Here is a 24,416-nt window from a genome sequence, read left to right as displayed (position 1 = left end):
CCAAATTGCAGGGCATGCAGGAGGGCCCACGCAAGATTTCTGAGGACCTGATTTATAAAGTCCTTCATAAGGGGGAGAGTGGGGAACTGACACCCAAGACGGATGTCATTGAGATGGACCATCATCCTCCTCCTCCTCCTCCTCCTCCTGCTGCCACAACTCCACCACCACAGCCAAAGGCTGGAAGGAAACGTGGAAGGAAGACCAAAAAGTGATGACCCTGGGTTCAGTCTGGTCTGACAGAAGATGCAGTCTCTCGTATGACCACAGCCTGGGGACACAGATGTCATCTGCTGCTTTCCGGATCTCTGGGACTTCTGGACCAGACTGCACTCCCTTAGATATGGACTCCTCAGGCCACCAATTTTGATGTCTGCCCTGGGAGTCCAAGGCTTCGCCCACTTCTGCAGTTTCTCCAGCGTTGCCTCCCTCTTTGTTTATAGTTGTGACCCCTTAATAAAATATTTTTAGGTAAATTCTACTCTCCTGTGTGTGTTTTCATCCAAAAAGGACAGTTTGTTGGTGAGTATTCAGGTACATTTCTAAAGTACAATGTGAAATTAACAAGGGACAACAACACCAAACAATCTCCTCCTACAGATTAAATAGAACAACATATCAATGGTGTTGTGGGAACTTGTCACAAAAAACACACAAACATTTTCGGGAGTACAAATCAAAATCACCAAAAAAAAATAAAATAAAAAGAGAAACACAAAAAAAGATTCTACATTAAAGTAAAAAAACAAAAAAAAAAAAATATGTTGTCAGATGTGAGAAATCAAAATATATTGAGGGAATCCCGATAAATAGTAACGAAAAAACTTTGTGAGAAGTGTGTGTGAATATGAGCATCAAAACGACTTAATTCTTGTCACATTATAAAGAAGAAGAGAGTGCGCTGTATTAAACCATTTTGAACATTGCAGCGTGACGAAAGTGCTTTATCCATTACGAATGCTAAGTTTACCAGAACGAGCTGTCCCGTGTCGGAATTTCTTCTGAGCATGCGTGGCACTTTGTGCGTCGGAACAGGCCACACACGGTCGGAATTGACGCGATCGGATTTTGTTGTCGGAAAATTTTATCTCCTGCTGTCCAACTTTGTGTGTCGGAAAATCCGATGGAAAACGTCCGATGGCGCCCACCCACGGTCGGAATTTCCGACAACACGCTCCGATCGGACATTGTCCATCGGAAAATCCGACCGTGTGTATGGGGCATTAGTGTGGGTATTCCTTTACATGAAGAAAAGGTGGATTGAACTTTTACCTGACAGTGTCTGCATAGTTCGAGCACCAATGTCACTCAGTTGAGCAAACAACTGAAGACCAATGGGGCCTATTAATTTATCTAAGTAACCACTAATATCAATGATCTTTTTTGCTGCCTCTAAACATGACATTCTTCACCAATGTATGGGGTCATTCTTCCCACTGAACAATGTAAAGAAGCACAAAACTGACCACGAATGAAAAGGGATACAAAAAATTTCATTGGCAGCATTTCTCTTCTGGACACAACATTTATTTTCATCGAATTTCATTCTTTGTGTGTATTACCGAAAATAATTTTGTTGTTGGGGGATGAGGGGTGTTGGAAAAAATTTTGCTCTGGGTGTCATATATGTTTGAGTCCTCTGTTCTGCCCCTCAACTCAAGAACAACCTCAGCCCCTCTGACACACCTAATTGAATGAAAACCACTGTAAACATGAATAAGAACACAAATGGAAGATCTCTTTATCCTGACTGTGGGTTATTATCAGCAAATAGACACACACCCATTTAAACATACTTATTATTTTGACAAGAGCTTAGTATGAAAAGCAGTAGAACATAAATGCACACATAGCAGTTAAAATTAAACATACTCTGCCAAGCAGAGTAATAACTATTCTAGAACTGCTAAGGACTACCTTTTATATCATTAACTGGAATCAACACTGATATTAGCCGGTCAGCAATAAACAGCATAAATAAACTTTAAATACAGTATAAATGACAAAAACTACATTAGTTTAGAGTGCACTCTAATGCCGCGTACACACGGTCGGACTTTCCGGCATACTTGGTCCGGCGGACCAGAGTGTGCCGGACAATCCGCCCGTGTGTGGGCGGCGGCGGACTTTTCCGGCGGACTTCTTCCCAAAAGCCCGCCGGACCTAGATTTTAAACATGTTTGAAATCTTTCCGTCGGACTCAGTTTCGGGCGGAAAGTCCGCTCGTGTGTGTGCTGGTCCGACGGAAAGCCCGCTCGTGTGTAGGCTGGTCCGACAGACCAAATACGACACGAGGGGATGGTATTGCATCTCGCGCTCGCTGCAATAGGAAAAACAAATCTTCCTATTGCGGCGAGCGCGGGGCATACCAGGCCCTTAGGTCTGGTATGGATTATAAAGGGGAACCCCGCTACGCCGAAAAAACGGCGTGGGGTCCCCCTAAAATCCATACCAGACCCCGATCCGAGCACGCAGCCTGGCCGGTCAGGAAAGGGGGTGGGGACGAGCGAGCGCCCCCCCCCCTCCTGAACCGTACCAGGCCGCATGCCCTCAACATGGGGGGTGGGTGCTTTGGGGGAGGGGGGCGCCCTGCGCCCCCCCCCCCAAAGCACCTTGTCCCCATGCTGATGAGGACAAGGGCCTCTTCCCGACAACCCTGGCCGTTGGTTGTCGGGGTCTGCGGGCGGGGGCTTATCGGAATCTGGGAGCCCCCTTTAATAAGGGGGCCCCCAGATCCCGGCCCCCCACCCTATGTAAATGAGTATGGGGTACATGGTACCCCTACCCATTTACCTAGGAAAAAAGTGTAAGTAATAAAACACACTACACAGGTTTTTAAAATATTTTATTAAACAGCTCCGGGGGGGGGATCTTCCTCCGGCTTCGGGGGTCTTCTTCCGGCTTCGGGGGTCCCTCCGCTTCATCTTCTCCCGGCGTCCGGTTGGTTCTTCTCCGCTCTCCGGCCTCTTCTCCCGGTGTCGCAGGTCTTCGGCCGGCCCCTCCGCTCTCTTCATGTAGCTCTATTGCGAGCGGAGGTCCGGACTTCTGGGCTTCTGGGCTTCTGGGCTTCTTGGCTTCTCTTCTCTTCCCCCAGATGTTGACACGACGCTCTCTCCGGCTGGACTGGTTTCTGAGGGCTGCGTTGTGACTTATATAGGCGGAGACCCCGCCCCCATATGATGTCACAGTCCCTGGGCATGCTGGGACTGTGACGTTTTAGGGGGCGTGGTCGACCACGCCCCCCGACCACGCCCCCTAAAACGTCACAGTCCCAGCATGCCCAGGGACTGTGACATCATATGGGGGCGGGGTCTCCGCCTATATAAGTCACAACGCAGCCCTCAGAAACCAGTCCAGCCGGAGAGAGCGTCGTGTCAACATCTGGGGGAAGAGAAGAGAAGCCAAGAAGCCCAGAAGCCCAGAAGCCCAGAAGTCCGGACCTCCGCTCGCAATAGAGCTACATGAAGAGAGCGGAGGGGCCGGCCGAAGACCTGCGACACCGGGAGAAGAGGCCGGAGAGCGGAGAAGAACCAACCGGACGCCGGGAGAAGATGAAGCGGAGGGACCCCCGAAGCCGGAAGAAGACCCCCGAAGCCGGAGGAAGATCCCCCCCCCGGAGCTGTTTAATAAAATATTTTAAAAACCTGTGTAGTGTGTTTTATTACTTACACTTTTTTCCTAGGTAAATGGGTAGGGGTACCATGTACCCCATACTCATTTACATAGGGTGGGGGGCCGGGATCTGGGGGCCCCCTTATTAAAGGGGGCTCCCAGATTCCGATAAGCCCCCGCCCGCAGACCCCGACAACCAACGGCCAGGGTTGTCGGGAAGAGGCCCTTGTCCTCATCAACATGGGGACAAGGTGCTTTGGGGGGGGGGCGCAGGGCGCCCCCCTCCCCCAAAGCACCCACCCCCCATGTTGAGGGCATGCGGCCTGGTACGGTTCAGGGGGGGGGGGGGGCGCTCGCTCGTCCCCACCCCCTTTCCTGACCGGCCAGGCTGCGTGCTCGGATCGGGGTCTGGTATGGATTTTAGGGGGGGCCCCACGCCGTTTTTTCGGCGTAGCGGGGTTCCCCTTTATAATCCATACCAGACCTAAGGGCCTGGTATGCCCCGCGACGGGGCTCGCAAGGTGTCAATCTAGCCGATAAAAGCGGCAAGATTGACATCCTTTTCTAGTCCCGTCGCACCTGAGTCACGTTCAAAATGAACGGACTTGTCCGTGTGTGGGCAAGTCCGTTCATTCTGAAAGTCCGCCGGAACTCCGGCGAAAGTCCGTCGGAAAGACGGGCGGACTTAGCCCGCCGGAAAATCCCGGCGTGTGTGGGCAAGTCCGTTCGTTTTAAAGTCCGGCGCACCTGGCGGACAAAGTCCGTCGGAAAGTGTGCCGGACCAAGTAGGATAGAAAGTCCGCTCGTGTGTACGCGGCATTAGGGATTGGCTGGGGTATAGAGTGTCGTCTCCTAAGTGGTACCTCTTTAACTGGCAACAAGGCAAAGGCTTTGGGGCAGCAACCATTAGGGGCAGTCTTTAGTCTTGACTCTTAAGTCAGCTAAAACATTGGATCTTTTTAACCATTGGTGCACTTTGAGCAAGTCAATAAGGTCTGCAGGCAGTGTTAGAGCTATGGAACAGTTGATTGGTGGTTGCTAATGGCTCAGTCTCTAGGTATGGTAGTAGATAATGGCCAACAGGCCCTCTCACCAGACCCAGGGAGACTGTAGCAATGATTCCTCTGGCTGGACATTTACTCACTGTGGGTTACCTAGTGCGACTCTGGCAGACAGCAGATTCCAAACGCATGGTGTCCCTCTGTCTCTGGAGATGGCCCCCCACGTTACAGTTCTCTCTCCCCTCTGTGCCTGGTCAAACACTCCTGAGATCTTCTTCTTGGACTTCTGATTCTATCCTTACCCCCAGAGCATGCTGGAGGCTGTAGTCTGCTCCGTTATCAGTTCCAATGGGGCTCATAAATCTCATACATTATGCATCTTGGACCTCTCTAATTTGTATTCTATTCATTAAATTATTTACCCTAGAACACTTCACTATCTATGCTCTGCTGTTTTTTTTTAATTGGAACACTGCACTCAGTAAACTGTGTTGTGCTGTACATATTTTAGACAGCTCTACTCTGTGTGCATCTCAGTGCATTTCATACTCCAGATCACTGCACTCTGTTGTGCTGTACATTGCATATTCCATACTGCTTCACTTGGTACATTGTGATTTCCATTATATTAACTATACTGTTCCACTCTGTACACTGTATTCTACATTATACCACTCACACATACAGAGCAGGTATTCTGTAGTAATATATAATATTATTGAGGCAACAGGCAACCAAATAACAATAGTAGACTCTCAGCTGGAAAACAAGAAGAGCAGTGTCTCACTCTCAGCTCTGCAGCATCTGAAGAGCAGTGGTGACATCCATAAAGCTTACAATATATACAGTGTATATATATATATATATATATATACTGTATATACATTATATATACACACACACCTTGCCTTCAACTATTTTTCTTTGACACAATGCAGTCATAGCAGTCATAGCAATGTAAGATGATGGTTGATAGTTTTTGTTTTTTTTTTACTTTTTGCTTTTTGCAATACTGTTCATTAAGGTTAATTTACTACTAAAACAGCTTCAGTGTTTATTTTTTTTCACTCTGGATCTGAGATGGTTTCAAGGTTTACTTTATGATCTACAGCTTATAGTAGAGTGGGGAAAAAAAAGATTTACAATGAATTTTATTGGGTTAACTTAATAGTTTTTATCATTTTCAAAATTGTCATGTAATCTCAAAATGTACAGTATTCAGCAACAACTATTTGCAATCAATATACAGCATTCAAGGACTGTTCAAATAACTTTCTTGAATGTAACCATTTTAAATTGGATCTGTTATCTTATCCAGTCTGAGAGCCAGGGCAATCTAATGATGACGGTATTCAGTGAGATGTTGTTAGGGTAATGAAAATGTCATGTAAGTGGATGGGAAACTAAGTCCTTGCCTTGTATTAGCAAGAACGATATCATTTCCATTTAATTTCTGTGTCTGTGAGAGACAATCAGAGCAATTTAGCTATCCTGCTGAGAAATAAAAGGCAACATATTTAGATTTAACTTGCTTTGATTTTTTTTCTCTCTCTCTTCCGGGCTAGTCATTAAAATACTGGATGTTTTTAATAATAGGTTTTAAATCAACACGTTTGTTTTCCTTAAAAGGGCAAATAACTACACCAATCTAGTTGTAACTAATTTATAAGAAGTTTGATTACAAAATGTATAAGTAATAAAAGTAACTGTTACTCCAACTATTGTACCAATCCACCTGGAATTTAATGAGATGCTTTTAAATCTAGTTGTAAGTGGAGAATGCATTTAAGGTGCTTTAGAGCCTACATTTATACTGTAGACCTTGATAAATAATACATAGAAAGCCATTTGTTTAAAGTAGAACTTAGTGGATAAATCTACTTTGTAAAAAAACATAAAACATTTAGGAAATTAATAAGATTGCAGTAATTATTAGGGTCGCCTACCTGGGGACAAACTGTTATTTTTGCGCATCATTTTTTAGTAGCCATATCATTAAACACGTAAGTGATTTACCACTTGTCCATTATGTTACATTAGAGATTCTGCCTATAACTGTGAGTGTGTTAATGACTATGGACATGGCTGAGTGAATCTATCATGATGTGCTTCATTACTGAATGTGACCTACTAAAACATGAAAACTTTTATTTTTTGACTAATACCAAAACCTAATGTTATAGGTAGATGCACAAACTTTTAAAAATATGCTCTGACTTTAATTCAACTTTGTCAACCATTTCTTTTTTTTTAACAGTTCTCTATTTAGTTCCCTACATACTGCAGGACCTTTTGTATAAAGGTTTGCAGATAAAAGTATTATATGCCAAGAAGTTTACATTGACCATGTGTAAAGGCAAAAGCTAAAACTAGCATAAAAGTAGATATTGAAGAAAAAAATATATACAGTATAATTTACTTGTTGGGTTTGAGGGAATGCAGTATAGAGAAGCACAAGCAACACTTTTTTAAACATATGTTTTATGCAAAGCAGCAAGTAAAATGGAAGACTGCTTGGAATAAAATGGATAAAATCATTTATATTTATAAAATGTATGGCTGCCTGTCACAGGCTGGTTTTTAGGATAGCAGTCAATATCATTGGTTTCAGCAATAATGCTGGTAGGGAGTATTCATAGATTATATTTGTTGTTTTTTAAGACCTGCTCTCTCATCCTATCAGCATGCTCCTTGTACTGCAGCACAACTGATTGGCTCCTACAATTGGGTGGTCAAATTTGGATATATTTGACCTCCGTTCCATGTTTCCAGTAATGAGTAAAACACCTTACATCAGTGTACTCTTATAAATAGATCCCAGAGTCTAGGAAGCCCATCTGGTTCACCAACCAGGTGGGTAGTGTTGGTGTACTTATCTACTATTGTTTAAGTGACATGTAGAAAAAAATGATGTGCTAAACAAAAATCTCATATTGGGTTATTAAATCCAGTTACACTTACATTAGTACAGGCAAAACCAGCGTTGTGTACAATATAGGCTGTGCAAACAAACGCGATAGCAGGAAATAGCTCCTAACCTGACCGGTTTCATCACAAATGGACTTCTGGTTTTACCTGTACTAATGTAAGTGCAATACTTTATATTAAACAAACCTTTTGGGATTTTACACTATCCCCCTTAATCCATACCAGGCCCTTTGGATCTAGTATGGATTTTAAGGGGAGCCCCACGCCAAATTGTTTTTAAAAAACAGCATAGGGTACCACCCATAATCCATATCAGATGCTTAGGTCTGGTATGGTTTTTGAGGGGAACCCCCACACAAAAAGTTAAAAAATAAATGGTGTGGGGTCCTCCCCCAAAATCCATACCAGCCCCTTATCTGAGCATGCAGCCTGGCAGGCCCGGAAAGGGGGGAGGGGACAAGTGAGCCCTCCTCCTGAATCATATGCCACATGCCCTCAGCATGGGGGGCTGCTTTGGGGCAGGGGGGCTCAAGTTTGGATCCCATAGACTTTAATAGGGTTCCCAGTTCGGGTTCAAACTTTTTACATGTTCGGGAGTTCTGGTGCAAACCAGGGGGTGTTCAGCCCAGCTCAATTGAGGAATACAGCCTTCTTAATTACTCTGTAAAGACAACCTTAGACTGATAAGTCTATATTGCTTGAAACATTCTATGTACAGTATGTAAATAGTGTATACTTACATGTATGGCATATCAAGAGGGGGTGATAATGTGAGGGAGTCATGTACCCCTGTGAAAACCAATTGTTGACAGGAGGTTTAAACTCCTATAATGATGCATACACTTTTACATATATGACTTTTGTATCAATACATTTGTATTAAATTTTTAACAATTGTTTTGTGTAATTCTCGGCCACCAATAAAATCCATTCTTTGCATTAATATTATATACTATATACTTTACCCACCACTAGTTTTATACCCCTTAATGCTGCCTCTGGGCAGTCCTTTAGATGAGCTTTAGTGCCTGGGAGTCAGTGTAGCTTCTCTATCATGTGACCCCAGTGATTGGCTCTCACAGTGGTCACATTATCGGAAGCCTGCCCTGCTGTTTTGACTGAGCACTGTCGCTGACAGTTCGGTCAGTGTGCTGGGAGTGCACAGTGTCACGGAACGCCCCACACTCCGCTTGAGTGCTTCCGTCATATACCCCTTCCTAAGTTCTGGAACACGAGTCCAATGGATCTGGCTATAGGAACCCCAAGAACTAGACAACACCAGTCTTGGAGTACATCAGAACTACCTTTATTTTGAGATCTCACAGACCTTTATACAGCAGGGATGACTCAAAGCTAACCTAATTAACATGACCTAATTTACTACAAAATGTACCCAGACCAGATGACAGTCTTGTGGGCACCGAGCTTCACACATTAATACAATTAACAATACAAACAACAATCTCCCCCCTCCTCAGCCTAGACCATTCGTCTATTAGCCAGGGCTGGTGGCTAATGTGATCAGCTCTCTCAATTAACATAAACACATGTTGATAACACCAGCATCTCCTCACAGGATGTGTCCCAGCAGAATGAATCAGTCTTATCAGCAGGGGGCTGCTGGAGGAATCCCCCCTCCCTCTTCAGGGACACAAATCTACAGTAAGGAGTCCCCATACAATATATACATGACTGAGTCCGACCAACACAGTTCAGACTGGACTTCTCATTCACCTCAAATGCTAGGGCCCATAATCGGTGGGCAACAGGCTTGCATACAGTCCTCTCCAACAGCCTCTGTTCTGGCTATGTCTGTGACATTTCTCCCCTTTCGGCAGGAGACTAACACAGGAGGAGACCCCAGACGGGTTGACTCCGAAGTTAGTCCATAGTTCCAGTCCTCTACTGCCTGTACCCACACAGTACCCCAAACAAATCATCCCAAACAGTGCATTACTCACCCAGCCATCCTCTGCCTCTCTCAGAGAACATATCTGCCGCTGGGGAGAGGCCCGGACTGGCCCTTCTCCCTGGAATCCTTTCTGCCGCTGGAGAGAAGACAGGGTGACTGGGCTCACTCTGTCATGCTGTTGGGGATCTGGGCCCACTGCCCAGCATCCCTGGGGTATACAGGTGGAGACTGAAGTCCCATCCACCTTCACAGGAAATCCATCCTCTGTTAGTTGAGGGCAGAGTCCAGCAGTCCTCGGCCCTGTTGCCAGCCCTTCTGCTGGAAACCCCACACCATCTGTTCCGGCTAACTGTTGGGGAGGGAGGCCGACTACCTATTCTCTCAGGAAGGCCGAAGCCACTGTTGGTGCTGGGCAGAACACAGTGAACTTTGGCCCTGATAGCAGCTCTTCTGCTGGAGGCTCATCAGGTTGTTCTTCCTCAGCAGAAAAGTCTATCAAATCCCATGTCTCTGCAACTGATGTCTGGGAATAGAGGTTCACCATCTCCTGTCCATGGAACCCAGAAGATGTTATCATTTCTGGACAGAGGTTAGCAGAGCTCTGCCCTGTTGTCAGCACTTCACGTTTGGGGACGGCAATCTCCGGATTTTCCACTGCCGATTCTCTGGCATGCTGCTGAACTTGTTCTAGCAGTTTCCTGTATGCCCTTTCCAGATGCTGTTCCTTCCTTAGCAAATGGTCCAGATCAGGTTTGAGCTCTGAGACCCCTGCAAGACCGAGCATAGACTCTCTATAGTCTCTCATGTCCTCAAGGTCAGGTTCCCCCTCATCGCCAAACATAAAAAGATCTGTAAGGTTCTCCCACAGCAATCCAGGGCCGCCAAAGTCATATCCCTCCGGAGAGCATTCTGTTGTCTCCCCTAAATATCCCTCCTCTGCGTGCCATTGCAGAGCCCGATAACGATTGTCCAGCTCTATCTCCTGCTGGACCAACCTGTCCAACTCAGTCACCCATTGCTCCTGGGGCTGCTCTCCCAGGAATGCCATCCGCAATGCCCGTTGGTCACTGGCCCGTTGCTCTTGGGTTGGAAAGCACTTGCCCTGTTTTATACCAGCGAGACGGAGGGCTGCCATCCAGAGCTCCACCCGAATCAGCTGCCTGAGCTCCAGGTATTCATCCTCAGACACAGTCCTGGTGTACGTTGAAAGGATGATCCGCAGCAGCCCCGGGAATTCTGATGCCAGGTCCATATCTCCGCTGGGGTAGCCTCTGTTCTGGCTATGTCTGTGACACACAGTCATTGCAGTCTCAGCATACAACCTCCTGGATCTATGGACGGATATGTACAGTTACTATATAAAGTCCACCTTTCTTTCTGCCAAATATATGTGTTATGCTGTTGGCAAGAAGTTAAAAAGAAAACTGATGGTATGTATATCAATAAGATTTGAAATATATGGAGAAGACTACTAGTTCTACTGTAGTTGGGGTTTGTTTGATTACGTCAGCCTGGCTGTAGAGGGGTGCTGCTGTTTTCTTGCCCATTCCCTACCCATTCATGTTTTTGCCCATTAATCCAGGGCTCTCTCCTATCCACTAAAGACTGATTGGCACCTGCAAAAACAATATATCCCCCAGCTGCAACAATAGCTCTCCCATCAGCATCAATAATTATGGAATGAGGAGGTGTGGAATTGGGAATGTACAACATGGCACATGGAATGAGGCAGAGTAGGAAAGGAAACGAAAAGCATGGCATATAAGACTGTGTGGAATAAGGAATGCACAGCATGGCATATGGAATGAGAAAGTTTTGAATAGAGAATGTACAGTGTGAAGTGGTGTGGCGTGGGAAAAGTACAGCATGGTTAATGTATTGAGGTGCTGCGGAAAAGGGAACATACAGCATGGCATGAGGAATGAGGCACTGTGATGCAGGGGATGTACAGCATGGCATATGGAATGATGTGGTGTGGAATAGAGAATGTACAGCCTGTAATATGGATGGCGTGCACCAACAGAGATTTGTGTACCTGCATTAGATGATGTCATCAGTCAGAGCTAGCAGTTTGTTTACATGTGACAGCAGCGATTGGCTGATCTGTTTCTCGCAGTAGTTCCATGCTGATGTGAGATCTAAAGAGAGCACAGCTTACCTAAAGAGGCAAACATTGCCACTGGTGGGGAGCCTTCTAACAAGGACTTGTGCCTGCCAGAGGTGGCAGTACATGTGCCAGAGGTGCCAATACCAGCCTGTACCCACTGGAAAAAATCCCTTTCTATGTGAACAATGCAATGTTCCTTATGAGTAGGGATGAGCTTCGAGTTCGAGTCGAACTCATGTTCGACTCGAACATTGGCTGTTCGCAAGTTCGCCGAACAGCGAACAATTTGGGGTGTTCGCGGCAAATTCGAATGCCGCGGAACACCCTTTAAAAGTCTATGGGAGAAATCAAAAGTGCTAATTTTAAAGGCTAATATGCAAGTTATTGTCATAAAAAGTGTTTGGGGACCCAGGTCCTGCCCCAGGGGACATGGATCAATGCAAAAAAAAGTTTTAAAAACGGCCGTTTTTTCAGGAGCAGTGATTTTAATAATGCTTAACCACTTGCCGACCGCCTCACGCATATATACGTGAGCAGAGCGGCACGGGCAGGCAAAATCACGTACCTGGTACGTGATTGCCTTCCCGCGGGCGGGGGGTCCGATCGGACCCCCCCCCGGTGCCATCGGCGGTCGGCGTTTGGCTGGGAGAGTTGAGAGACGAGGGGGAGACCATCCGATCGTGGCCCCCCCCTCGCGATCGCTCCCAGCCAATGAGAAACATCCCCTGCCTCTGTATAGTACACAGAGGCAGAGGATGTGATGTCATCTCTCCTCGGCTGGCCAGTTTCCGTTCCAGCACCGAGGAGAGAAGACATGTAAGTGCACCAACACTCACACAACACAGTAGAACATGCCAGGCACACTAAACACCCCCGATCCCCCCCCGATCGCCCCCCGATCCCCCCGAATCACCCCCCCCCCCCCCCCGTCACAAACTGACACCAAGCAGGTTTTTTTGTTTTGTTTTGTTTTTTTCCTGATTACTGCATAGTGTCAGTTTGTGACAGTTAGCAGTGGTAGGACAGTTAGTATTACCCCCCTGTAGGTCTAGGGTACCCCCCTAACCCCCCCTAATAAAGTTTTAACCCCTTGATCACCCCCTGTCACCAGTGTCGCTAAGCGATCATTTTTCTGATCGCTGTATTAGTGTCGCTGGTGACGCTAGTTAGGAACGTAAATATTTAGGTTCGCTGTCAGCGTTTTATAGCGACAGGGACCCCCATATACTACCGAATAAATGTTTTAACCCCTTGATTGCCCCCTAGTTAACCCTTTCACCACTGATCACCGTATAACTGTTACGGGTGACGCTGGTTAGTTCGTTTATTTTTTTTAGTGTCAGGGCACCCGCCGTTTATTACCGAATAAAGGTTTAGCCCCCTGATCGCCCGGCGGTGATATGCGTCGCCCCAGGCAGCGTCAGATTAGCGCCAGTACCGCGAACACCCACGCACGCACCGTACACGCACCGTACACCTCCCTTAGTGGTATAGTATCTGAACACATCAATATCTGATCCAATCAGATCTATACTAGCGTCCCCAGCAGTTTAGGGTTCCCAAAAACGCAGTGTTAGCGGGATCAGCCCAGATACCTGCTAGCACCTGCGTTTTGCCCCTCCGCCCAGCCCACCCAAGTGCAGTATCGATCGATCACTGTCACTTACAAAACACTAAACGCATAACTGCAGCGTTCGCAGAGTCAGGCCTGATCCCTGCGATCGCTAACAGTTTTTTTGGTAGCATTTTGGTGAACTGGCAAGCACCAGCCCCAAGCAGCGTCAGATTAGCGCCAGTACCACTAACACCCACGCACGCACCGTACACCTCCCTTAGTGGTATAGTATCTGATCGGATCAATATCTGATCCGATCAGATCTATACTAGCGTCCCCAGCAGTTTAGGGTTCCCAAAAACGCAGTGTTAGTGGGATCAGCCCAGATACCTGCTAGCACCTGCGTTTTGCCCCTCCGCCCGGCCCAGCCCAGCCCACCCAAGTGCAGTATCGATCGATCACTGTCACTTTTTTTTGTAGCGTTTTGGTGAACTGGCAAGCGCCAGCGGCCTAGTACACCCCGGTCGTAGTCATACCAGCACTGCAGTAACACTTGGTGACGTGGCGAGTCCCATAAGTGCAGTTCAAGCTGGTGAGGTGGCAAGCACAAGTAGTGTCCCGCTGCCACCAAAAAGACAAACATAGGCCTGTCATGCCCATAATGCCCTTCCTGCTGCATTCGCCAATCCTAATTGGGAACCCACCACTTCTGCAGCGCCCGTACTTCCCCCATTCACATCCCCAACCAAATGCAGTCGGCTGCATGAGAGGCATTTATATGTCCTCCCGAGTACCCCTACCCAACGAACCCCCCCAAAAAAGATGTGTCTGCAGCAAGCGCGTATATAGACGTGACACCCGCTATTATTGTCCCTCCTGTCCTGATAATCCTGGTCTTTGCATTGGTGAATGTTTTGAACGCTACCATTCACTAGTTGAGTATTAGCGTAGGGTACAGCATTGCACAGACTAGGCACACTTTCACAGGGTCTCCCAAGATGCCATCGCATTTTGAGAGACCCGAACCTGGAACCGGTTACAGTTATAAAAGTTACAGTTACAAAAAAAAAGTGTAAAAAAAAAAAAAAAACACAAACAAAAATAAAAAAAAATAGTTGTCGTTTTATTGTTCTCTCTCTCTCTATTCTCTCTCTGGTGTTCTGCTCTTTTTTACTGTATTCTATTCTGCAATGTTTTATTGTTATTATGTTTTATCATGTTTGCTTTTCAGGTATGCAATTTTTTATACTTAACCGTTTACTGTGCTTTATTGTTAACCATTTTTTTGTCTTCAGGTACGCCATTCACGACTTTGAGTGGTTATACCAGAATGATGCCTGCAGGTTTAGGTATCATCTTGGTATCATTCTTTTCAGCCAGCGGTCGGCTTTCATGTAAAAGCAATCCTAGTGGCTAATTAGCCTCTAGACTGCTTTTACAAGCAGTGGGAGGGAATGCCCCCCCCCCCCCCACCGTCTTCCGTGTTTTTCTCTGGCTCTCCTGTCTCAACAGGGAACCTGAGAATGCAGCCGGTGATTCAGCCAGCTGACCATAGAGCTGATCAGAGACCAGAGTGGCTCCAAACATCTCTATGGCCTAAGAAACCGGAAGCTACAAGCATTTTAGGACTTAGATTTCGCCGGATGTAAACAGCGCCATTGGGAAATTGGGAAAGCATTTTATCACACCGATCTTGGTGTGGTCAGATGCTTTGAGGGCAGAGGAGAAATCTAGGGTCTAATAGACCCCAATTTTTTCAAAAAAGAGTACCTGTCACTACCTATTGCTATCATAGGGGATATTTACATTCCCTGAGATAACAATAAAAATGATTTAAAAAAAAATATGAAAGGAACAGTTTAAAAATAAGATAAAAAAGCAAAAAAATAATAAAGAAAAAAAAAAAAAAAAAAAAAAAAAGCACCCCTGTCCCCCCTGCTCTCGCGCTAAGGCGAACGCAAGCGTCGGTCTGGCGTCAAATGTAAACAGCAATTGCACCATGCATGTGAGGTATCACCGCGAAGGTCAGATCGAGGGCAGTAATTTTAGCAGTAGACCTCCTCTGTAAATCTAAAGTGGTAACCTGTAAAGGCTTTTAAAGGCTTTTAAAAATGTATTAATTTTGTTGCCACTGCACGTTTGTGCGCAATTGTAAAGCATGTCATGTTTGGTATCCATGTACTCGGCCTAAGATCATCTTTTTTATTTCATCAAACATTTGGGCAATATAGTGTGTTTTAGTGCATTAAAATTTAAAAAAGTGTGTTTTTTCCACAAAAAATGCGTTTGAAAAATCGCTGCGCAATTACTGTGTGAAAAAAAAAAATGAAACACCCACCATTTTAATCTGTAGGGCATTTGCTTTAAAATAATATATAATGTTTGGGGGTTCAAAGTAATTTTCTTGCAAAAAAAAATAATTTTTTCATGTAATCAAAAAGTGTCAGAAAGGGCTTTGTCTTCAAGTGGTTAGAAGAGTGGGTGATGTGTGACATAAGCTTCTAAATGTTGTGCATAAAATGCCAGGACAGTTCAAACCCCCCCAAATGACCCCATTTTGGAAAGTAGACACCCCAAGCTATTTGCTGAGAGGCATGTCGAGTCCATGGAATATTTTATATTGTGACACAAGTTGCGGGAAAGAGACAAATTTTTTTTTTTTTTTTTTTTTTTTGCACAAAGTTGTCACTAAATGTTATATTGCTCAAACACGCCATGGGGATTTGTGAAATTACACCCCAAAATAAATTCTGTTGCTTCTCCTGAGTACGGGGATACCACATGTGTGGGACTTTTTGGGAGCCTAGCCGCGTACGGGACCCCGAAAACCAAGAACCGCCTTCAGGCTTTCTAAGGCCGTAAATTTTTGATTTCACTCTTCAATGCCTATCACAGTTTCGGAGGCCATGGAAAGCCCAGGTGGCACAAAACCCCCCCAAATGACCCCATTTTGGAAAGTAGACACCCCAAGCTATTTGCTGAGAGGTATAGTGAGTATTTTGCAGACCTCACTTTTTGTCACAAGGTTTTGAAAATTGAAAAAAGAAAAAAAAAAAATTTTTTTTCTGGTCTTTCTTCATTTTCAAAAACAAATGAGAGCTGCAAAATACTCACCATGCCTCTCAGCAAATAGCTTGGGGTGTCTACTTTCCAAAATGGGGTCATTTGGGGGGGGGTTGTGCCATCTTGGCATTTTATGGCCTTCAAAACTGTGATAGGTAGTGAGGAGTGAAATCAAAAATGTATGCCCTTAGAAATCCTGAAGGTGGTGCTGGGTTTTCGGGGCCCCGTACGTGGCTAGGCTCCCAAAAAGTGCCACACATGTGGTATCCCCGTACTCAGGAGAAGCAGCTGAATGTATTTTGGGGTGCAATTCCACATATGCCCATGGCCTATGTGAGCAATATATCATTTAGTGACAACTTTTTGTAAATTTTTTTTTTTTTTTTGTCATTATTCAATCACTTGGGACAAAAAAAATAAATATTCAATGGGCTCAACATGCCTCTCAGCAATTTCCTTGGGGTGTCTACTTTCCAAAATGGGGTCATTTGGGGGGGGTTTGTACTGCCCTGCCATTTTAGCACCTCAAGAAACGACATAGGCAGTCATAAACTAAAAGCTGTGTAAATTCCAGAAAATGTACCCTAGTTTGTAGACGCTATAACTTTTGCGCAAACCAATAAATATACGCTTATTGACATTTTTTTTACCAAAGACATGTGGCCGAATACATTTTGGCCTAAATGTATGACTAAAATTTAGTTTATTGGATTTTTTTTATAACAAAAAGTAGAAAATATCATTTTTTTTCAAAATTTTCAGTCTTTTTCCGTTTATAGCGCAAAAAATAAAAACGGCAGAGGTGATCAAATGCCATCAAAAGAAAGCTCTATTTGTGGGAAGAAAAGGACGCAAATTTCGTTTGGGTAGAGCATTGCATGACCGCGCAATTAGCAGTTAAAGCGACGCAGTGCCGAATTGTAAAAAGTGCTCTGGTCAGGAAGGGGGTAAATCCTTCCGGGGCTGAAGTGGTTAAAGTCAAACAATAAAAGTGTAATATCCCTTTAAATTTCATACCTGGGGGGTGTCTATAGTATGCCTGTAAAGGGGCGCATGTTTCCTGTGTTTAGAACAGTCTGACAGCAAAATGACATTTTGAAGGAAAAAACTCATTTAAAACTACCCGCGGCTATTAATGCATTGCCGACAATACACATAGAAGTTCATTGATAAAAACGGCATGGGAATTCCCCAAAGGGGAACCCCGAACCAAAATTTAAAAAAAAAATGACGTGGGAGTCCCCCTAAATTCCATACCAGGCCCTTCAGGTCTGGTATGGATATTAAGGGGAACCCCGGCCAAAATGAAAAAAAAAAAATGACGTGGGGTTCCCCCTAAATTCTATACCAGACCCTTCAGGTCTGGTATGGATTTTAAGGGGAACCCCGTGCCAAAAAAAAAAAAAAAACGGCGTGGGGTCCCCCCAAAAATCCATACCAGACCCTTATCCGAGCACGCAACCTGGCAGGCCGCAGGAAAAGAGGGGGGGATGAGAGTGCGCCCCCCCTACCAGGCCACATGCCCTCAACATTGGGAGGGTGCTTTGGGGTAGCCCCCCAAAACACCTTGTCCCCATGTTGATGAGGACAAGGGCCTCATCCCCACAACCCTGGCCGGTGGTTGTGGGAGTCTGCGGGCGGGGGCTTATCGGAATCTGGAAGCCCCCTTTAACAAGGGGACCCCCAGATCCCGGCCCCCCCCTGTGTGAAATGGTAAGGGGGTACAAAAGTACACCTACCATTTCACTAAAAAACTGTCAAAAATGTTAAAAATGACAAGAGACAGTTTTTGACAATTCCTTTATTTAAATGCTTCTTCTTTCTTCTATCTTCCTTCATCTTCTGGTTCTTCTGGTTCTTCTGGCTCTTCTGGTTCTTCCTCCGGCGTTCTCGTCCAGCATCTCCTCCGCGGCGTCTTCTATCTTCTTCTCCTCGGGCCGCTCTGCACCCATGGCATGGGGGGAGGCTCCCGCTCTTCTCTTCTTCTTCATCTTCTTCTCTTCTTCTCTTCTTCTTTTCTTCTCTTCTTCATTTTCTTCTCCGGGCCGCTCCGCACCCATGCTGGCATGGAGGGAGGCTCCCACTGTGTGACGGCGCTCCTCGTCTGACAGTTCTTATATAATGGGGGGCGGGGCCACCTGGTGACCCCACCCCCCTCTGACGCACGGTGACTTGACGGGACTTCCCTGTGACGTCACGGGGAATGCCACAGGGAAGTCCCGTCATGTCCTGTGCGTCAGAGGGGGGCGGGGTCACCGGGTGGCCCCGCCCCCCGTTATTTAAGAACTGTCAGACAAGGAGCGCCGTCACACAGCGGGAGCCTCCCTCCATGCCAGCATGGGTGCAGAGCGGCCCGGAGAAGAAAATGAAGAAGAGAAGAAGAGAAGAAGAGAAGAAAAGAAGAAGAGAAGAAGATGAAGAAGATGAAGAGAAGAGCGGGAGCCTCCCCCCCATGCCATGGGTGCGGAGCGGCCCGAGGAGAAGAAGATAGAAGATGCCGCGGAGGAGATGCTGGACGAGAACGCCGGAGGAAGAACCAGAAGAGCCAGAAGAACCAGAAGATGAAGGAAGATAGAAGAAAGAAGAAGTATTTAAATAAAGGAATTGTCAAAAACTGTCTCTTGTCATTTTTAACATTTTTGACAGTTTTTTAGTGAAATGGTAGGGGTACTTTTGTACCCCCTTACCATTTCACACAGGGGGGGGTCGGAATCTGGGGGTCCTCTTGTTAAAGGGGGCTTCCAGATTCCGATAAGCCTCCCGCCCGCAGACCCCCACAACCACCGGCCAGGGTTGTGGGGATGAGGCCCTTGTCCTCATCAACATGGGGACAAGGTGTTTTGGGGGGCTACCCCAAAGCACCCTCCCAATGTTGAGGGCATGTGGCCTGGTACGGTTCAGGAGGGGGGGGCCGCACTCTCGTCCCCCCCTCTTTTCCTGCGGCCTGCCAGGTTGCGTGCTCGGATAAGGGTCTGGTATGGATTTTTGGGGGACCCCACGCCGTTTTTTTTTTTTTTTTTTGGCGCGGGGTTCCCCTTAAAATCCATACCAGACCTGAAGGTTCTGGTATTGAATTTAGGGGTAACCCCACGTCATTTTTTTTTTTATTTTGACCGGGGTTCCCCTTAATATCCATACCAGACCTGAAGGGCCTGGTATGGAATTTAGGGGGACTCCCACATCATTTTTTTTTTTTTATTTTGGTTCGGGGTTCCCCTTTGGGGAATTCCCATGCCGTTTTTATCAATGAACTTCTATGTGTATTGTCGGCAATGCAATAGCCGCGGGTAGTTTTAAATGAGTTTTTTCCTTCAAAATGTCATTTTGCTGTCAGACTGTTCTAAACACAGGAAACATGCACCCCTTTACAGGCATACTATAGACACCCTCCAGGTACGAAATTTAAAGGGATATTACACTTTTATTGTTTGACTTTAAGCATTATTAAAATCACTGCTCCTGAAAAAACGGCCGTTTTTAAAACTTTTTTTTTGCATTGATCCATGTCCCCTGGGGCAGGACCCAGGTCCCCAAACACTTTTTATGACAATAACTTGCCTATTAGCCTTTAAAATTATCACTTTTGATTAATCATGTTCGTGTCCCATAGACTTTAACGGTGTTCGCGTGTTCGAACAAACTTTTTTCCTGTTCGCATGTTCTGGTGCGAACCGAACAGGGGGGTGTTCGGCTCATCCCTACTTATGAGGATGCTGGGGATAGAGTCATAGCATTCCCCATATACTCTGTGCAGTATTTTTCTGCAATTTGCTATTTCTCAGCAGCCTTTGGTATGTAGTTAGCTTTACATTTCAAAGAATATTGATCACAAATTGTATTTGTTAGCTTGTTTGTTTTTTTTTTGTATTCAATTTAATTATAAACAACACCTGACAACATGAACATACAGATTTGAGACTGGAGGAGATTCATACAATTGGAGCAGTAGTAATGTCCCAAAGCCACATTTTGCTGAAAGGCTACTCATTTGTATCATTTACACTCTTTTTTGGGGACTTACATTAAGACATTCCTGTCTTGTGACAATTAAGATGCCCATTTTTATTTTTTTATTTTATTTTTTAAGAATGTCATTATAGGTTAATTGTTAATACTAGTAATGTTGTTAGACACCAAAGATTATTTACATTTCAAGTTTATTTATCCAAATATTATATGTTTTGTTTTTCTCAGAAAGAAAATAACTTTATTTAGCCATATGTATAGACAATACAAATTCCAGAGCATAAACACCATAGAAGAATAGCACAAGTTTCAGTCACATTGGAGTTATAAAAGGAATGCACATGATAGTAGACAGAATCTTCATCAAATAGACAGTCATCGCGACCGTTGGCCACAAGCATTGGCACCCCCGCTATGCAGCGGGCGCGCAACGGTTTGCGGGATGGTGCTGACTTGCCGCAGTATAATGATGGTTGGCAAGGCGTTAAGGCTGTTGGGCGGAAGTGACATTTGATGTCACTTCCGTCATCCAACATCATTGAGTCAAGTGGGGGCCATCATTCCCTCACTCAACACAGTGTCTCAGAGGGGAAAGGATCTGATCTTCTCTGTCGCTATCGGCGGGTCCAGTAAGTGGCGGATACGAGCGGTACGTGGCGGGAGGTGGGTGGTCACCTCTCCCACTCCCGATAAAAGTGATCTCACGGCAAATCCACCACGGAGACCTCTTTTATCTTAAAGAGGACCGCTCACCATTTCACAAAATACCGGGGGTTATGGCAGCTGTCTGCTGCCATAAATCCGGTATTGTACGTCAAAGTGCTGGCGTACAATGACGGTGGATGTGGTAAGTGGTTAAAGTATCACCCACCTTAGACACCCACTCCTTTACAGTAGGGGAATTAGTGAATGTCCAGTGCCTTAAAATGAATAGACAAGCCTGAAAGAGAGCTCTGGTTATAGCTTGCCTAACGGAGTCTTCTAAGGGGAGATCACCCAAAATACCAAGTATAAACTGTTTAGGGTCCTCACCGAGAGAGACCTGAAATACTGTATTAAGTACATAGAAAAGGAACTTGGGACTTTAAATGAAACTAATGACATTGTGGAGGTGAATTGATAGAAAAACATATTTAATAACATGCAAAGATGTAAAAGAACGTATCAATGGTACAAGACAAGTAAAGGGTATTGATCATGTGTGTAAACACATGGATCTACTGTATAATAAACATCAAGGATACATAAAAATATATCAACTTGGCAACACTTAATAATGTAAAACAATTGGTAAATAGATTCTGTAGATATATATTTATACAGACAACATAATGACGGCACATTGCAATAGAAGTAAGTAAAGTAAGTAAAGTAGAACAGTATATGCATAGTTGATGTACATGGTAAGCTAAGTAAGTAATTGCTGGTGCAGACGTGTATCTGCAACCTAGATTTACCGACACGTTTCGTGTATAAACACTCATCAGGGGCAAAAGTTCAAGAGTATCTATAAAGAATAAAATTAATGAAACTCATGTGGCACTACACAGAACAGGAAAAGGCAATATGCCAGTCCTAAATACTTACAAATGAACCAATGCTCTAATGTATAGTGAGTAGGGGGCCAGGGCCAGAAGGGTAGTCAGTTTTTTGACTGCTTTTGGCAGTGTTCCCCTGCCGGCCGTGTGTGAGGTATAAAGCCCAAATTTGGCTGTGTACCATATCTACAGCTTTAATATTTGGGACATTATTACAAAATGTCCATGTAAAGGCGGCACCTGTTGCATCATACCATCAATCCATCAGTGAGTTTGGTTTGCCCTCTAATTTGGGCTGTTTTGTTGTCTTTTGCCTGGGAGCTTCGATGTGCTCTGCGTGTCCGCCCCTTTTCTTTCCCCCCTTCCTACCTCTCTGGCAGGGGATGCGGGGCATGAGCAGACACCCACAACGCATCGGCGCTATGCCACCGTGCTTCACGTGGGAGGCCTTCAGGTGTCATGACGTGTTGCGCAAGTCCTTTCCAATCAGCCAGTATAGCCAGGGCCTCGTTCGTGAGCAGTGTTCACCTCCGGAGCTGAGGCCCCTCTCTGTATACTACGTGTTAGCGTGGTGCTGGCAATAGCCGGCGTGCGTGCAGGGCATATATATTGTAGTACTTCATATTCCCATCGCACACTTTCCTGGATAAGCTCATGAAATATGGGTGCTGCAGCAACAACCAGCTGGATACTGGTTCAAGTCAAAATGGAAATATTTGCCAGCACACCATGGAACAGAGTAGATAGGTCCAAACGTGTAGTGTATTGCATGATCACAACACACACAGAATGCAACGTTTCGGAGTCACGCAGGACCCCTTCATCACATGCCTGACGAAGGGGTCCTGCATGACTCCGAAACATTGCACTCTCTGTGTGTTGTGATCATGCAATAAACTACATGTTTGGACTCTATCTACGCTGTTCCATGGTGTGCTGGCAAATATTTCCATCAGGGCATATACCGTATATGGCGCCTCCCCGGACACAGTTTTTCTTGTCATATACTTTAAGATGCTTTACGCTACAGAAGCACTAGCATTCTGTTACACATATTAAGGTAACTTTACTGAAAAAAACCCCCTCATTTCTCGGCTAGCCAGCCACTTGTCTCTCTAACTTGTCTTGGTAATATGGGACTGTCTTTGATGCCCTTGCACACAATTTTCTTTTCACATCATCACCCTTGCAAATTGGATTTATTTGTAAATCACCATGTGCACTGCTTCTTTATTATTTTTATTATTAGAAAACAGCTACCTCTCATCTTTATTCCATTCTCTCATCACCTTTTATAGCACTGGGATCTTCCATTTATTTATTATAGACTCCATGACAGTCACCACTTTATCCACCACTTGGACTCACCGTGAAGTCTGGCTATCTGTGTTATGGGGGGCTCTGTGTGTGCACCTAGTTGCCATGTGGCTCAACAATTGCCTCAGCTCCCAGGACTGACTACCCTTCTGGCCCTGGCTACCTACTCACTATACTTTAGAGCATTGATTCATTTGTAAGTATTTAGCACTGGCATATTGCCTTTTCCTGTTCTGTGTAGTGCCACATGAGTTTAAGTAATTTTATTCTTTATAGATACTCTTGAACTTTCGCCCCTGATGAGTGTTTATACACGAAACGCATCAGAAATTCTAGGTTGCCGATACATGTCTGCACCAACAATTACTTCAGCTTACCATGTACATCAACTATGCCTATACTATTCTACTTTACTTACTTCTATTGCAATTTGCTGTCATTCTGTTGTCTGTATATATGTGAATCTACAAAATCTATTTACCAATTTTTTCCTTTTTTACGTGTTGCCAAGTTGATATATTTTTATGTATCCTTGATGTTTATTATACATGTAGATGCATGTGTTTACACACATGATCAATACATTTTACTTGTCTTGTACCATTGATACGTTCTTTTACATCTTTGCATGTTATTAAATATGTTTTTCTATCAATTCACCTCCACAATGTCATTAGTTTCATTTAAAGTCCCAAATTTCTTTTCTATATACTTGAGCCCGGAATGGAGGCACACCACACATGTGCTTCATTTAAAGTCCTAAAATTTCCCCCTTTAGTTGAAATACTGTATTAATGGTAGCTATAACTCCTCTTCAATACAAGTGTAATTTCGGACACCACCACATAATGTGAATTATATCCCCGTGATTCCTAGAGCACCTAGTTCAAATAGGGTTTTCTCTTATACCCATCCAAAAAATAAAGTTGTGATAAGCGTTGGGCCACATTTAAGGAACACTGTTGAACTGGCAAAAGGGCCTCTTCCCATTGCTCTTCTTCAAATGTGCCTACATCTTTTTCCCGATAGGAGGATACCCCGCTAGGGTAGTCTCTAAGAAAACTGTTTAACAACATGAAGTAACATTGCAATATGAACCCCTTATCTATAGTCACCTCACTCATATAATTAAATATGGGGGTGGGGGACTGAACCCATAGATCAATTCCCTGCTGCTCCTGGACTACATGACACAGCTGAATATAATAAAACTGCATCGAAGAGGGCAGGCGAAACATAGTTTGTAGTTTGGGGAAGGGGCGCAATGTCCCTCCAGAGAAAAGGTGAGTAACACCGTACCCCATTAACTTTGTCCCATGTTGTAACAAAGCCAGTTACGAGTAATGAGCATTCCACAAATGGGGCTGAACCATGTTAATCCCGTGACCTGCTGGAGCTGTCTGGCTTTGTTCCATGT

This window comes from Aquarana catesbeiana, linkage group LG02 (assembly GCF_042186555.1).
Source record: "Aquarana catesbeiana isolate 2022-GZ linkage group LG02, ASM4218655v1, whole genome shotgun sequence".
In the NCBI taxonomy this organism is placed as follows: Eukaryota; Metazoa; Chordata; class Amphibia; order Anura; family Ranidae; genus Aquarana; species Aquarana catesbeiana.
This window is presented reverse-complemented; position numbering follows the sequence as displayed.